Raw genomic sequence first — 16085 nt, forward strand, 5'->3', positions numbered from 1 at the left:
TGAGAGAGCTTTGTGTGGCCCACTCCCTACCTCCCTATCTCCCATCTCCACCCTTGGATCGTCATCTCCACCATTGAAGGAGCACTTGTGGTGCATTGGAAGGCTAGGGAGGAAGAAGAAGGATAGGTGGGTGATTTTATTTATTTTTGTGTAGATCTTGACCTTTGGATCATAGTGGGACCCATTTTTATGTATGTGTTGTAGATCCTTGAGGGGCCCATAGTGGCGGGGTCCCCTCCACCATCCGATCTCTCTCTTCTTCTCTCTTTCTCTCTCTCTCTCTCTTCCTTTTTTCTCTTTTTTTCCTTTTATGTTGATGATGTATGGCCCACCTGATGTACTTGCTTCCACGCTGTCCATGGCCAGCGGCCCACCCAGGTGATGCATTAATCCACGTTGTCTATCCAGTGGGTAGGATCATCTGCCTGTCCGTTTTGGACAGGCCTAGACAGAGGGAGATCACAAATATCAGCTTTATCCAGAACCGTGGGCCACATGTGTGGCCCACCTTGAAGATGTGTTGATCCATACCGTCCGTAGAAGCCAGGACGATGGGTCCCATGCAGCAAGACAAGGCTGGGGACCCACCTAAAGTATGCATTGCATCCAGGCTGTCCAGGGCCTGGACGGCGCTGGCATGTATTATATGTTATGTATTATATATAATATATTATATACAATATATAGTAATATATTATATATTATATATAATATAATATATGTTATACATTATGTCTGGTGGGCCCCACGTGGGACCCACCGTGCTATATGTGTTTTATCACTCTGCCTAACAGCGTGGAATCCACACACATGTGTGGACTCCACCGTGATGTGCTGAGATGGGGACTCACCTTGATGTATATCTAGCCATCCACCTGGCAGCAGGAGGGGCCCATCATGATGCGTGTTATATCTATACCGTCCATCATCTGGACGGTGGAACAATGACCCTCACACCAGCAGGGGTATGATGATCCAGACCATCCATTCATGTGGAGCCCACCTTGTGTGTATGTATTCTACATTCGGACCGTCTGTCCACTTGCATTAGTGTCAGCAAGTTCATTGGGTCTCATATAAAGTATGTGTTATACCATCTGTCCGTCCAGGGCATGGCCCACCCCACACGAGTGGGTGGGACCCACTTGGATATATGCATTTAATATCCACACAGTCTGTCCCTGGATGGTGTGCCTCGGACCTCACTGTGATGTATGTGTTTTATGCACCGTCCATTTCTGGACGGTGCAGTGAGGGGCCATGATGTATTAGTATCATCCACACTATCCGTACGGGTGGGACCCACCTTAGATGTAAGTGTTCTATCGAAGCTGTTCACCTGCTTTGCCAACGTGGACACCACCATGATGTATTTATTTCATCCACACTATCCAAATTGAGCTGGACGGTGCTGATTTACCTAGATCATGTATGGATGGTGCTGATTTACATAGACATTGATTGGATGGTGATGATTTACCTAGACAATGTTTGGATAGTGATGATCATCATTAGTGGGCCATGTGCCCCATGAAATGACAGTGTACAATGATACACATATTACACCTACAATTAGTAAAATGATTTTGGTGTGGTCCAAGCCCATTTAAGGCCCATTGGTGCGGCCCATCCATGAGGTCCATCATGATGTATTTTGGTCCATGTGCGGGGCCCACCTGTTTATATTTTTGGCCCATGTGATGGGGCCCACCTATGATGTGTATTTGAGGCCCATGTGATGCAGCCCACTTGATGTGTATATGGCCCTTATGTGAGGCTATGAGCTCATTATATGTTTTGGCTCTATATATAGGCCACTCCTTAGGAGCAATGTTGGTTAGATGTCCACATTGATGTGCAATGATGGTTGGATGTCCACATTGTGACCTTTCCTTAGGCCTTGTTAGGCCCATTCTCATAATTCTCTTGTGGGTTAACCTAGATAAGTGGGCCCCATTCGCCATAGACGGATGGTTTCGCACTATCAGATTTAATATAACCATGGCCGAGGGTCGATCTTTATATTATGGTTGATCGGCTGTTTATCTATAGATCCCGCCATGTTTATATGCTAATTATCGGTGCCGATTATCGATGCTGATTGTCAGTACCGATTGTCGATGTTGATTATCGATTCCGATTGTCGAGGCCGATTTCAATTGTTGAGGCTGAGTCTGATTGTCAAGGCCGATTCCGATTGTTGAGGCTGAGTTAGATTGTCGAGGCCGAGTTGGATTGTCGAGACCGATTCCGATTTCGATTGTCAAGGCCAAGTCTGATTGTTGAGGTTGATTCCGATTGTCGAGGCCGAGTCAGATTGTCGAGGCCGATTCCGATTCCGATTATCGAAGCCGAGTCGGATTATCGAGACCAATTTCGATTCCGATTGTCGAGGCCGAGTTAGATTGTCGAGGCCGATTCTGATTATCGAGGCCGATTCCGAGTATCAAGGCCGATTCCGATTGTCGAGGCCATTTCCAAGTATTGAGGCCGATTCCGATTGTCGAGGCCGATTGTGATTGTTAAGATCGATTATCGAGGCTGATTTCGATTGTTGAGGCAAATTCTGATTATCGAGGCCGATTGTTGAGGTCGATTTTCGATTGCCAAGGCCAATTGTCGAGACCCATATGATGTATATGCGGCCCATAGTTGAGGCCCATTGTGATGTGTATTCGGCCTGTGTTTGAGGCCCAATGTGATGTATATGCAGCCCGTGTTTGAGGCCTAATATGATGTATATGCGGCCCTTATTTGAGGCTCACTGTGATGTATATTCAGCCCGTGTTTAAGGCCTAATGTGATGAATATGAGGTCTATGTAATGAGGCCTATTGTGATGCATTTGATGGCCAGGCAATGAAGCCCATTGTGATGTATATTAGGCCTATATGAAAGGCCCATCGTGATGTGTATTAAGCTCTTGAGTATGGCCCATGTTGTTGTATATTAGGCCCTTGTTCAAGGCCATGGGTCCACTATATGTTAGGCTCTATGTGGGCCATTCCTTGGGGGCAATGTTGGTTAAATGTCTGCATTGTCGAGGCCGATTGTTGATGTTGATTATTAATACCGATTATGAGTATTTGACAGCATAGCATCATGATATATGCCTATACGCATCATCTGCATGTTTGTTATGAGATGTGGTTGACTATTGCATATGTCATTGGGCAGGTTGTTATGAGACTCCCTGATAGGCGGAGGTTATCTCACATGAGCGCACGATATGCACAGGATTGATGCATGACTGGATTGTATGACTCATACATCTTCCATTGTGTGTTGTGACTACTGTATGCCCTAGCGATATCAGGGCCATAGCTTCCACAGGCATATCGTGGATGACAAGATGAGGCACCGAAATATTTAGTTCTAGCATACGGGCGCCATAGATATCCCTGGGTGAAAATTCTTAAACCTTCATGGCCAGGAGATGCCCCAATGTCGAGACCAAGTGGATATATGTGAGCACATGAGGGCCGAATACTAGTAGGCCACATCTCCCACTGTGTCGTGGTTGGTAGGGAGGGGGTGTGGCCTTACCTACCAGAGAGTAGGGGGCATTGCTACGCTGAGTTTGACCAGTTCATGAATGTGTCCGCTATCGACATGCCGGGTAGATATTAGCTGACTACTGGTCAAGCGGATGGTGAGGTCTCTTCCACTTGCATGGTCGCGCGTCAGTGGGCGACGATTTACATGTAGAGTGTACTGGACCTCGGTGATGATCCCAGAGAGAAACCGTACCGATATTTGGACTTATCGAGTAAAAGTTGCATATTCATTCATTTATTCATTCATTATCCACTCAGGTTGGTGGTGCGTAGCTAATTGTTATGTACCTTCATAATAACAAGGATTTCAGTTGGGCGTGCGACGAACCTGAGATCAGGAGTTTACCACATTGAGTTTGACTATCTAAATTTAGGTATGAGACTGGTTTGGATAGAATTCCCTTGTGATGGACCCCATAGCCTGTGATACTACGTATTGTCATCCCGACTTCACTCTAGCTTGGTCATTTCATTCGCACCACATATTGCATTACATCCTCGGCATATGACATTCTGGGTTACTATGTTTCTGCATTTATATGACCTAGATGAGGTTGATGGTATTCGTAGCTCTTCCAAATTGCATATTGTATTGCATCCTCGATATCTGACATCTGGTTCATTATGTTTCTGCATTACATAGTCGATTTACATTACTTTCTCAGTATATGACATTGGATTGCTATATCTTTTCATCGTATATCCTGGATGAGGTTGATGATATCTTTATAGACTTGTCAGTATTTCTGCTTACTCTGATATCGTATGATTTATGACCTTGTCGGTATTTCCGCTTACTCTAATTACTCTAATATTGCTTACTTGGCACTTACCTTGTGCACACACTTTCACCACCCACTAAGTTTTCTACAAGCTTATGCACGATAGATGTGTGTAGGTGATGTTAGGTTGCAGCAGCGTTGAGCTTGGAGCATGCAACGGACTTTTGAAGCTTTAATTTTGTCATATGTATTTCTCTTTCAACACTGTATTCAAATATTTATATTAGTGGATATGTGATGATGATGTTGCCTTTGTGATTTGGGTATACTTGTGGTTATGCTTATTATGAATTAAATGCAAATTGAAAAATCCTCCTTGTAGGATCTTAGGATCGGAATATGTCATATGGACGCTAGGAGCCGAGAATGGGGTACTATGGAGGCTGTCGGCACCAGATTCGGTGATCGGGATTCCCGTGACAAGGTGGGCCACACACCTCATCATCATCATCATCATATAAAAAGGAAAGGAGAGAGAGAGAGAGAGAGAGAGAGAGAGGAGAGAGAGAGAGAGGCGACGGAGATGGGAGGAGCTCCGCCATCTTGAACTCCTCCATGTACATACATCAAGATGGGTCCCATCATAAGTGGGCCCTTATATGAAAATCAATGGTTGGATATCCTAAAATCACCCACCGATTAGCCTTCTTCTTGGTCCCTTGGCTTCCTTAGCTCCTATACTCAACCTTTGATGGTGGATGATAAAGATTGAATGGTGGAGATGAGGATTTAGCGGTAGGGAGTAGGCCACACACTCAGCTTTCTCTCCTTAGAATTTTTCTCTCATGGAGGCTCGGGATTTGGTGGAGAATGGGATGGGATAGAGTGATGTATGGGAGAGAAGAATGGTATTGTAAGAAAGAGATGGGTGAGAGAGAGAGAGAGTTGACTTTGGGAATAGGAGGGAGATGGGTAGGGTATGGGTGTTGTAAGGAGAGTGATGAGATGTGTACTTAACTTGAGGTGATTGATTGATATGTTGGGTTGTAGAGATTCTCTTGAAATTCGCAATGTGCGACATTTTCCTTGAAATAAATGCGGGCACAACTCCTAGTCTGGGTATCGCATCGGCGCGTGAGACATGGCGTTGGAACTGCGACGATGGCGCGGTCGCTAGGATACAAGTTTCAAGTTGAGCCGACTTAGATCTACGGGATGCAACTTAGGATTGCATGCAAATACTGTCTACAGATCGCAGGTTGCTGGAATTCGACCGGGAGGACCGAAGAAGCTTGTGGAACGGTACGGTCTAGGATACAGGCCTTACAAGGGAATGTGTTGAGGGTCAAATATTACATATTAGACCCCAGTTATAACATGATTTTACGAACATGATATTGTTTAACATTCTATTTTAATCGTGTTTTTATTGCAAGGTGAATTTAAGAGCTTTGACTGAAAAAGGGCGCTAAAGGCATAGAATTGATGCTCAAGACTCACCAAGGTAAGGGACGGATCTTAGAGCACCGAGATCAAAGAATTTACACGCCAAAGATCCGAAAAAGTCAAGTGATTAACAATAAAGAGGCCTAAAGTCGTCATGAATGCAAGATCACAAGGTTCTCACTATCCGTTTGGCTTGAAACTTTATATCTGGCCCGATGACCCTAAATTAATTGTACACGTCAAAATTCAGCCATTGAATCCTTGTGAAAGTGGCCCAACGGACAGATCAACTACTAAATCTTTGATTTGGGGCCCACCTGATATCTGGATATGCTTCAATTTTGGTCTCAACCCTCAAAATTAGATAGGAAGTTGGATGGACGGAGTCGATTTTTCATATACATCACAGTGGACCCCACATGTACACATGGGAGTGCACAGGCGGTGCACTCACGCACCGCACCAGAATGGCCAGCCCGGTCAAAGTCGGGCTGACCTGACTCTTCTTGCACGAGAGAGCAGCGGACGGACGTGGGTTCCACTGGGACATGTAATAGGCCACCAACATCGTCCCATTGGACGATCAGGACCATCCATTGAGTCTAGGAGAGAATTTCGATCGTACCCATGGAGTTCAAATGCTCCCATGCACGTGTACACACGCAGATCGCCGTCAAACGTAGGATGAACAGTGGGGTTATTTAATACAGTGGGCCGCACCAAAACTCGACCAAAATCACCCTTTCTGAATCTCACCAGGAATCCAATGAACAGGGTGAATTTCTCCAAAAACATCACTGTGGGGCCCACCGAGCATCTCAGCGCAATAGATTTCGCATGCAACGCACGTCCAGGAAAACCAGACGTTGCGAGGCGTTGTACGAGCATACCTGTGATCGGATGCAAGATCCAAACCGTTCAGAATCTTCAGAGGGTGGTCACAACCCCAACCATGAAGACCAAAAAGGGTTTGGGATGGTCAGCGAACGTCCATCCAAACGCAACTTGTTTGCATTTTGCTATTTTACGAGCACGCTGTTGCTGCGTAACCTATATTCCCACCAACCTAGCCTCCTTTTGTCTATAAAAGGAAGAGAGAAAGAGAATAATTCATTTTTGGCATCTTGGGACTGTGGAGACGTGGAGGAAGAAAGAGAAGGGCGCTGGCCGACCTCTTCCTTCTTCATCCTTTTCTATCCTTCCTCTTTAGTTTTCTTTCTTCCTCCCTTATGTTTTTAAGAGTCTAGTTGGATCATGGTGATTATCGGCTAAACCTCTTAGCTAGGGCTAAGAGGTGAAGCTTGTAGCGTGATGAAGTGTTTTTCTATGCTTTGATTCATACTATGTTGAACTCTCTTTGATTATAGTTTGATTATATAGAGTATTCATAGTTTTTAATGGTTTGTTGTGACTTAAATTACAATGGATTTGTGATATCTTTAAGTATTTTCCATGTATGTATAGAGTTTATGGTCGTAGGAACCCTGTTTTTCACCATTGTCTCATGGACATGGTTGGATGATGGAATCATTCCCTACGTTCATAATTCTCTTAGATTGGATGTGGATTGGTTAAATTCTGTTATTTGCTTTGTCTCATGGGCATGGTTTTGTGATGGAATCAAGTCTAATTCTCATACCTCTCATCTCTTGAAAATCAGATCAAAAGAAGTTCGGATTTTATTTTTAATGTTATATCTTCAAACTGGATGAAGATGGGACTCTAAATCCAGTTGTGTTCATGGATCAAGCATAGATCTCCCTGATCTCTAGAAGTGGAACCTTGGCACCCTAGTTTTCCACTTTTGAATTCTACAAGTTTTAGTTTAATATTTCACCATTATTCTCTTAAATTTCTCTGGTTTAGATTACATCTTCTTCTAGTTCTAGTTCGAGTTGCTTTCAAATTACGTATAAGGTTCAGTCCCTGTTGATTCGACCTCGGTCTTACTGAGGTTATTACTACATCGCAACTCTATACTTTGGATGGTGAACAAAGCCTAAGCGGATCATCCTGAAGAACTAGTTAGAATTGAACTTGTACTGCTAAAAACTTTTTAGGAGCCACAAATTATTATTTTTTGGATAAAGTTGATATTTGATATTTTTCTTCATCTGTTCATGTGCTCTCATGAACAGTTTTCCTTCATCTATCTTTGTGCTCATCGATTAAACGGCGAAAACTAACATAAATCGCTTCATTAAGTTTTCGATCGACGATCGAACAATATACATTACCAACAATCGCTCGATCGATCTCCTAATCAACAATCGGATGACACAAAGTGCTTTTCACCATCCGATCAACCGCCAATCAACGATCGAACAATACAGACCACCATAAATCATGTAATCAATTCCCCTATCAATGATTGAATGGTGTACATCACTAACAATCACCTAATCGACCTCCAATCAAAATCAAATGGTGTCATTTTGTCACTAATTAGTATATTTTTATTGGGTTGTCACAAATAATTAACTCATTCATAACAAGTTCATATTTTCATCGCTAAATAGAATTTGTGAAGTTGTATTGATAATAAAATTAACAACAAGCAACATTTGTTAAAAAAAAAAAGGAAAAAAAGAAAAGAAAAGAAAAAGTTTCTGCAACGAATTTGGAGTTATTAGTGATGTGTTGACTCCCCGCAAAAAGTTTAAATTATTGTAGTATGCATTTCCTCACATGTGAAAGTAGTTCGGTCACTATGTCCCACGGGAGCAGTGTGGGCGCGGCCTGACCTCACTAGACGATGAGCCCCATTTATATGTGTAGTATATCCACGCCGTCCATCGATTTTGCAGCTCATCTTAGGGCATGAACCCAAAAATGAAACAATACAAATGTCAAGTAGACTACGCTACGGGAAGTACTGGTGATTGAACACCCGCTGTTAACAACTTCCACCATAATGTTTATCTGCCATCCACCGTATTGATAAGGTCACACGGATCTGAATGAAGGGGAAAAAAACAAATATCAGCCCGATTCAAAACTTTTGTGGCCTATAAGAAGTTTTTAACGGTGATTAACCACCGTTTCCTTTAGTGTTGTCCATCATAGATTTGGATATGCTTCAACTTTTTAGTCACAGGACCTAAAATGACCTGAAAAAACAGATGAACGGCACGGATATACTATGCATACATCAAGGTGGGCCCCATGGTCAGTGCAGGGCAGCACCTAATCAGCTCCATGTCAGTCCCCCGAGGCCCTCACCTAATCTCGCTCCTTGACTTGGCATTGCCAGGTGTGCCGATGCTTGTGGTGTGACCTGTTTATGAAGAGCAAAACTTTGGCAGGACTTGGTGCTACATCTGCACGCATTCAATTTGGATCAAATCCAACCATGGAAATTATGGGGCCCAATTTTCAAGACGTGCCATAAGCCGATGATTAAGCTGTCCTTACTGACACCTTAGTTAGCTCACCATAATTAACCGCCTGTAATCAATAAACCAATTCCATTTAATCACAAGTCATGATTATTTAATCTATGTTATTTTGGGTTTATTGGCTACCAATTATTTGGACCGTTCAAATTGGCTTGGGCATATGCCGAATGAATGTACTATTTCGGACTATGACAGTCTGCCAGAGTATCAAATACTCTCGACTTGTAGTCTTCGCACTCTTTGACCACACACACTGACACGCACACTCGTCTCTCTCTCTGTGAGAGCTTGAATTTTCTAGGATACCCAATCGACTCTGTACGGAAATGCGTATTCTCGGCTCAGATCTCTCAAGCTTAGCCTCCAATTCGAAATCTATGCTCTCTGTGTTTTGATTTGTTTGTGATATAAGCATTTTTTAATTAAGTGGTGTGATTCACAACTCATTTGATCAGGGAGACATTCGGGGACATGGTAAACAAGAAAGGCCCATTTATTCCTTCCTTGTTCTGTGGACCCCACATGTAGAAACTGAAAAACCGAGTATGTCCTCGAGTAGAAGAGATGATATGGAATCAGCGCCTTTCTCTGTGCTCATTCAAATGAATTTTGTGAATTAGGAAACTCTTGCTATTAATGCTTATATGAAAGTCTTATATCTTGAAATTCTTCTGCAAATGGAGGACTGGCCAAGGAATATGCATGGCGCCATTCACATTCAATTTCTGGTATCGTTCACCACAAAAAAGAAAAGAGAGAGAGAGAGAGAGAGAGAGAGAGAGAGAGAGAGAGAGAGAGAGAGAGAGGAAATCTCATTCAACTAATTAAGAAAAGACAGTTGGGCCACCCCACTATGAATCGAATGGATGGTTTACAAAGACTTGCCAACAGTCCATATGCAACCAACGTGTATCATGACGAGTAGACCTATTCATCTTTAAGATAGAGGCCACCTAGTCACTTATCACTGCTCGGCACGTGGAATGGCTATAAATGGTGCATGACTGCATGTAGGGCTGGCAGGTGCGATGACTGTAAATGGTGGAAGGTGGGCTGTAAATAGGCGGGCCTTCGTTTGGGCCCAAAGTCGATCAAATTCAGTTTTCTAGGCTTGGTTGCTCATGTTCAAGTGATCTTGATTGTTGATTTGATCGACACATCATGGATGAAGGGTACCTAAAATTTTCCCAATTGGAACATAGTTTAAATCAGTGGCCTAGGAATGGACGGTTAAGGATGACTGGGGCGGATCTAGATGATTTTTGGTCTACACCTATTCATGGTGGGGCTCATCAGCTCAACATTCTGGACCACAGAATCAAGGGCCAAAAACTCACAAACCACGAACCTGTAATTTGTTGCTGTAGTAGATTGGATGGTGACGCGGCACAGCCCGATCGATTTCTTAGCTAATAGGCTGCTTGGGCGTGGACTTAGGTACTGTGTTTTTAATTTTGACAAGTGGGCAATCTTTGATAATGGCCAACACTGGTCTACCGCATCTCACAGTCGATAGACCATGTGCCCCAAATCCGGTTCTATAGGACGATCGTATTGGATGGACGGTCCATATATATTTTCAAGTGAAAAAAAAAAAAGGAAAAGAAAATTCAGCTAAGATCTTACAATCTGAAGCATTTGGGTAGCACAGTGCCAGGAAGCAGCCATACGGTCTGAAATCACCTAGCAATGGGCCACTTATCCAAATTGAAGATAAACGTATCCTGTTCGAAGAATCCGATCCTATAATTTCTCATGTGATTTAAATCCATCCAGCATGTAACGCCTGCCTTACCACAGAAAGCATCCAAACATGGATGCTTTCATATCCTATTTTTCCGTTTCATTACATCCATTTTAACATCGGTTCATACTCCACCTGTGCGGCCCACCTGACAGCATGCCAGCCTGGTTGTTGAGCAAGGCATTTCACGTGATCTCTCCCTGTAAAGAGCGTTTAGGGCGAATTTGGATAGACAGCATCCATGCGGAAATTAAAGTTATTTTCAACTGACCCTTTAAATACATGGATTCCACAAAATAATAGTTACGCTAGGGGTAGAATTCTCTAAGGCAAGAAATTAAGTAATTGTCGTCTGATGAAAATAAGGACTCCACTTGCCATCCAAACAGGACACTTAAATTTGAAATTCCTTTTTAAATATGGCCGTTAACGAAAATACCCTTTACATCATCATCATCATCAATCATCATGTAGCTACATGGATTCTGTCCCTCCATTCCTATCTATCAAGGGTGCTAAAAATTCAGTAGACTGGTCATGACATCAGTAGACCATAGGTGCATTTAAAAAAAAAAAAAAAAACCACTCAATGAGATAATCAATCTTGTCCCTTTCTTTTTTGCCTTTTTGTTTTTTTTTTTTTTTGAATCTAATAGGGCTGCCTGGAAAGCTGAAAATGGTTGGAAATAAAATTGATTATCATGAAAGTAGTGTTTTCTATTGCTTGAGTTATAAATCAACTATGCTTTTGCAATTTTCCATACTAACGAGAGACACCTCTTGCAATAGAGAACGCCTTTTACTACGGAGAATTTTAAGTACTGCTCACGTAACTGACATAAGGAGAGCTTGACCACGTGAACTGAGGACATGCCACACTTGAGAGATCCACGCAATACACATGGGGGTGCCCAAAGTCAACATACCATGTTCCGCACATGTGCAGCCTACCACATCACTGAATTGGCCTGATATAGTGGACATCCAATAATATTCTCCATCAGCCCTCTACCTAACAATTTCTCCAGATCTCCCACACATGTGACAATCTATAGCGTGTGGGCCTCTCCTCTGTGTTTCTACTTACAACAATACAACCAGCAAATACATGGATCTTCCAATTTCTTTTCTTATTTTGTTTTCTTATCAATCATTGCAAGAGAAAACTAATAATCAAATTATAAAAGGAAAAACCATCAAATCAAGTCGAGTACGCGTTGCGTGGGCCCCAAAGCGGGCGGGCATATAAATCATCACTCCATTTACGTAAAAGCAAAGTCATCAAAATAAAAATGGAGCAGAAGAAAATAATGATATGATATTTATATATTTTTAATACCTAAATAAAAGTTGTAGTTTGTTGCCTCAGGTGGGTGGAGAAGGCGCCCCACATCTTTATGCTTTTTACCACTGCCGCTGCTGCTCGTCCTCTTTGCCTATTCCTTCCTGCATCCATCATAATACAATATTTAGGAAGTATTCATGACTAAAGGGAGAAGATTGTGTTAGCATTTTATGCACTGAGCCAGGGTGCACCCATGTCTCTCTCAATTCAATAATTTGGGTGGGAATCTTAGCATTCACTCCAAACGTTCAAAAAAAGAAAAGAAAAAGAAAAGGAGAAGCTTAGCATTCATTCAAAAATCGGCTTTTGAAAATACATGCATGTTGGAATTAGTTGCTAGCATTCCCTTTCTCTAACTTATAAATGGTAAAGGTGAGGTGTGTGCACACCGATCACTCAGTGCACACTGTGCGGACTGATTTTGTATCCAAAACTAAGGGTCATTATTGAGAAAAACTTAGAAGCTTTGATGGTTGAAATGCAGTAAATAACAAGTTCTAAATCTCACATACAAGTGTAACACAAATCAAACTGTTCAAATTAGAAGGTTGATGGATCACAAAACAAATATTTTAGATTTCATTAACTGCACAAACGGTAGGTGGACATTGTTAGATGGTTGAGATTAGAAATATCTTGTTTTCCACAAACAAATCTCCACTAATGACAGCAAATATTCAATTTATGTCTGCAGTCTAAGTGTCTGCATAGTCTACCAACATATATCAAATAACACTACTTTAGTTGTTTGCCTTAAAAAATTGGGGGGTTTTAAGTGTTTCTTAAATAAGAACTGTGGTGGGTTTAGCTGCTTTTATATGATTGGTGGATCAAACACGAAGACGACCAAATTGAGGACGGTTTGGATCCACCAACCACGTCCTGAGACCCGAACGCTGTCTGTTGGGCAATTGCTGAGACTTCACATCTAGTTTCAAAAGGCTGAGGTATTGTCTCTCCAGAGTTTTAATACCTGCATGGATGAATAGGAATGCTAGCATGCAGCTTCCTCTCTACCGGCAGGACACGAATGGCAAATACATGCAGCAATCCAGACGGTTGTTCTGGCGGACAAGTCTCACTATCCTTTTATTCTGAGTTTTGCTAATTGAATGTGGACAGCTACGTTTACGGGGCCACTTACAAGTTGGCTAGACCAGTGGAATACCCTTTCGTAGCTGTCCACATTCAATTAGAGAAAGTCAGGGCTAAATGATGCAAATCCAACCTGTAAGTGGCCTTGTAAACGTAGCTGTCCACATTCAAAGAGGCGACACAATAGAAAAGAATGGGGATTGAAACAACCACTATTGAAACCTTCCTATGATCCACCATATTATTAAATTCCATTTAAACTGTTTAATGGACTATTTCCACTGTGATGAACTCAAAATACAAATATTAGTAGTCTAATTCAAAATTTTTGTTTAAAAGTTTCAAGGTGGGCTTTCCATCCCATTGTTTCTTGTAGCCTGCTGCACTTTTGAGTTTTGGACCTACCTCACTGTTAAACTCATATGTCCTGACATGAGGCGGCGAAACTGATTGACAAGAGAAGAAATCAAACAGACATTACAGTGGGCCCTTCATGGCTTCCACCTACAGAAAACATCAGGGACAGCAATTTGCGTCCGACCCACTCTAGACGTAGGCTCTACTGATGCAAGAACTGGCCATGTGGACGTATATATAGCGGATAATAGCAGCCCTAATTTAACAAACAGATGTCTAGTAAGTAGAAGTTGAGATTGTAACTTTAGACATGTGACCCATTTCGGTGGGTCCTACTATTTAGACGGTTTCATTTGAGTTATGCGTTTGCTATATTCATGCACCGATTCGAACGCCATATGCTCTGCCAGCATATTACGTGGCTGTTCTTACCTAACACTCGTGAAGCTGTCCCCAGATGTCTATCCCATGCAGGAGTACTTTTTTTTTTTTTTTTGATCCAAGCATTTTCCGCGCACGTGCCAATGTGACACACCGGTACGCGATCCAAGCAATTCACCAGTTGGGAACCACATGGGTTATTCACTTGTCCCAGACCACTCATTAGCAGGAACTACACATGTACCGTGACAATGCACGGTTTGGAGAAAAAGCCGTATTAGTGGCCCACCATGAGGTACTGGAATCCTAAAGCAGCAACTCAACCATGTTGTATATGCGAATCCACTACGTCCATCAGGTGATAATCCTTTGTATTTACCGTAATTACAAAGGATTCCTGTATATATATATATATATAACTCGGATGGGAATACTAATGGGAAATTTAAAATCGCACCGAAACCCATTAAAGTTGGCTGATTTCTGTCTTCCCTTCATCTTGATGAGTCACACATGATCATGAATAAGTTTGATGTAAGGTACAAACCATGGTGAGCCTGAAACAAGTCTATGTTTGGCATCTCATCGCTATTGTTCCCATGTGTAGTGGGATCCCCACCAGAATAGTAGAGATCTGGCTAAGTTTTGCTCAAGACCTAGTAGGAGGAGCACAACTGATGGATGGTGTGTATTCAAATATACAAAATATAATATTAGTTTGGTACTAGGTACGCTGACCAGCTAGACTGCCCTCACGATCGATATTAGGGTGTGGGTCCCCTCGTCACCTCAAATGGGTAGTGGATTTCCTGTAAGGAGGGCCACCATGATGTCCTTGTGACAGCTGGTCCATTCATCGGTTTTTGTTAGTTCATGTTAGAACATGAGCCACAAAAATGAGGCAAATGCAAAACTCAAGCCAGCCTGATTACAGGATACAGTGGGATTGAATGCCCACACCATGATATTTGTTTCATCTGCTCGGAATAACCTTTTATTGAAGGGTTGGATGAGATACAAACATAGTGATAGGCTTAGGAAGGTTTCAATTGTGGGCATTTCCATTTCCACTGTATCCTTTTGTACTGCTACTCGAGTTTTGGGATCTCCCTCATACTCGGTATGATGCCCTAACATGAGCTGCCGAAACTGATATACAAAGAGGGTGCCACACGGACATCTCTGTAGACGCCATATATAGATCTTTCCCCTGCTTTCTCATCTTCTTCCGTACAGAAATGCATGTACTTGCACGAATGCAATTTGTAAGTTCACTCACGTCACCTCACACGCAGAGGCACACGTGTTTTATACCGGAGCTACTCATCAAGCAATCCCAACCTTCTAGGTCTAAAGCATCAGGCAGTTACAATCCTATTGTGGTCCAGACGTGTACGTAGCAAATAAACGGTAGAGAGAAATTGACCCATGCTTTATATTAAATGTATACTTGCAACTGGCCCATCTGATCATTTGATAAGCGTTGATTTTCGTAAGTTGGGATCACCCAATGAGCAGCTCAGATCTCATGCACGTTTCCCTTATTTCCACGTATGAGGCAAGTGCACTGATGATGTTTACTTTAGAAAACGGCAAAAATGCCACTGAAACTTACCAAGGTGGACCCGCTCACGTGGCACAGTCGAGCTCCGTATTCGGCAAAAAGAGGTCCTGCACACCTGTGGGGATTCAATTCGTCAAAGGAGGTACAGAAAAGAAAGCGAGAGAGAGACAGAGAGAGAGAGACCCGTCCTTATTGACAAGTCACCCTCTCTATCTACTTTTTAGTGCTATTATCATCACAAAAATGTACGATCGTAAAACGCAGACAAGGGAGACAATTATGAGTGGGAGTAGATCATCAATGGCAAGAAATAAGAGTAGGAGAGTTATTTATACTCTGGCACCTTATGACAGTTGACACGCAGGCACTCGGAAATTGTACGCTTGGCATACATAAAACCAAATCTAACCGGCTAAATAACGGACCCAAAATCAGATTGGCCAATCCTAACTTCTGATTCATGGACACTAGTTTAAT

The 16085-nt window shown here is 42.4% G+C and overlaps 1 protein-coding gene across 4 annotated transcripts in view; it reads right to left on the minus strand.

Annotated features, from left to right (window-relative positions):
- Positions 1–12019: 12019 nt before the first annotated feature.
- Positions 12020–16085, minus strand: part of LOC131243104 (transcription factor TCP2) — a 32540-nt gene continuing 28474 nt past the window's right edge. For 3 of the 4 annotated variants that reach the window (XM_058242204.1, XM_058242222.1, XM_058242212.1), the window contains 2 exons: positions 15660–15723; positions 12020–12312 (listed from right to left, as the gene is read on the minus strand). The gene's annotated coding sequence lies outside the window, so the exon portion shown is untranslated. The remainder of the gene's footprint in view (positions 12313–15659; positions 15724–16085) is intronic. The other variant, XM_058242227.1, reaches the window with a different exon arrangement.

Source organism: Magnolia sinica, chromosome 1, assembly GCF_029962835.1.
Source record: "Magnolia sinica isolate HGM2019 chromosome 1, MsV1, whole genome shotgun sequence".
Taxonomy (NCBI): Eukaryota; Viridiplantae; Streptophyta; class Magnoliopsida; order Magnoliales; family Magnoliaceae; genus Magnolia; species Magnolia sinica.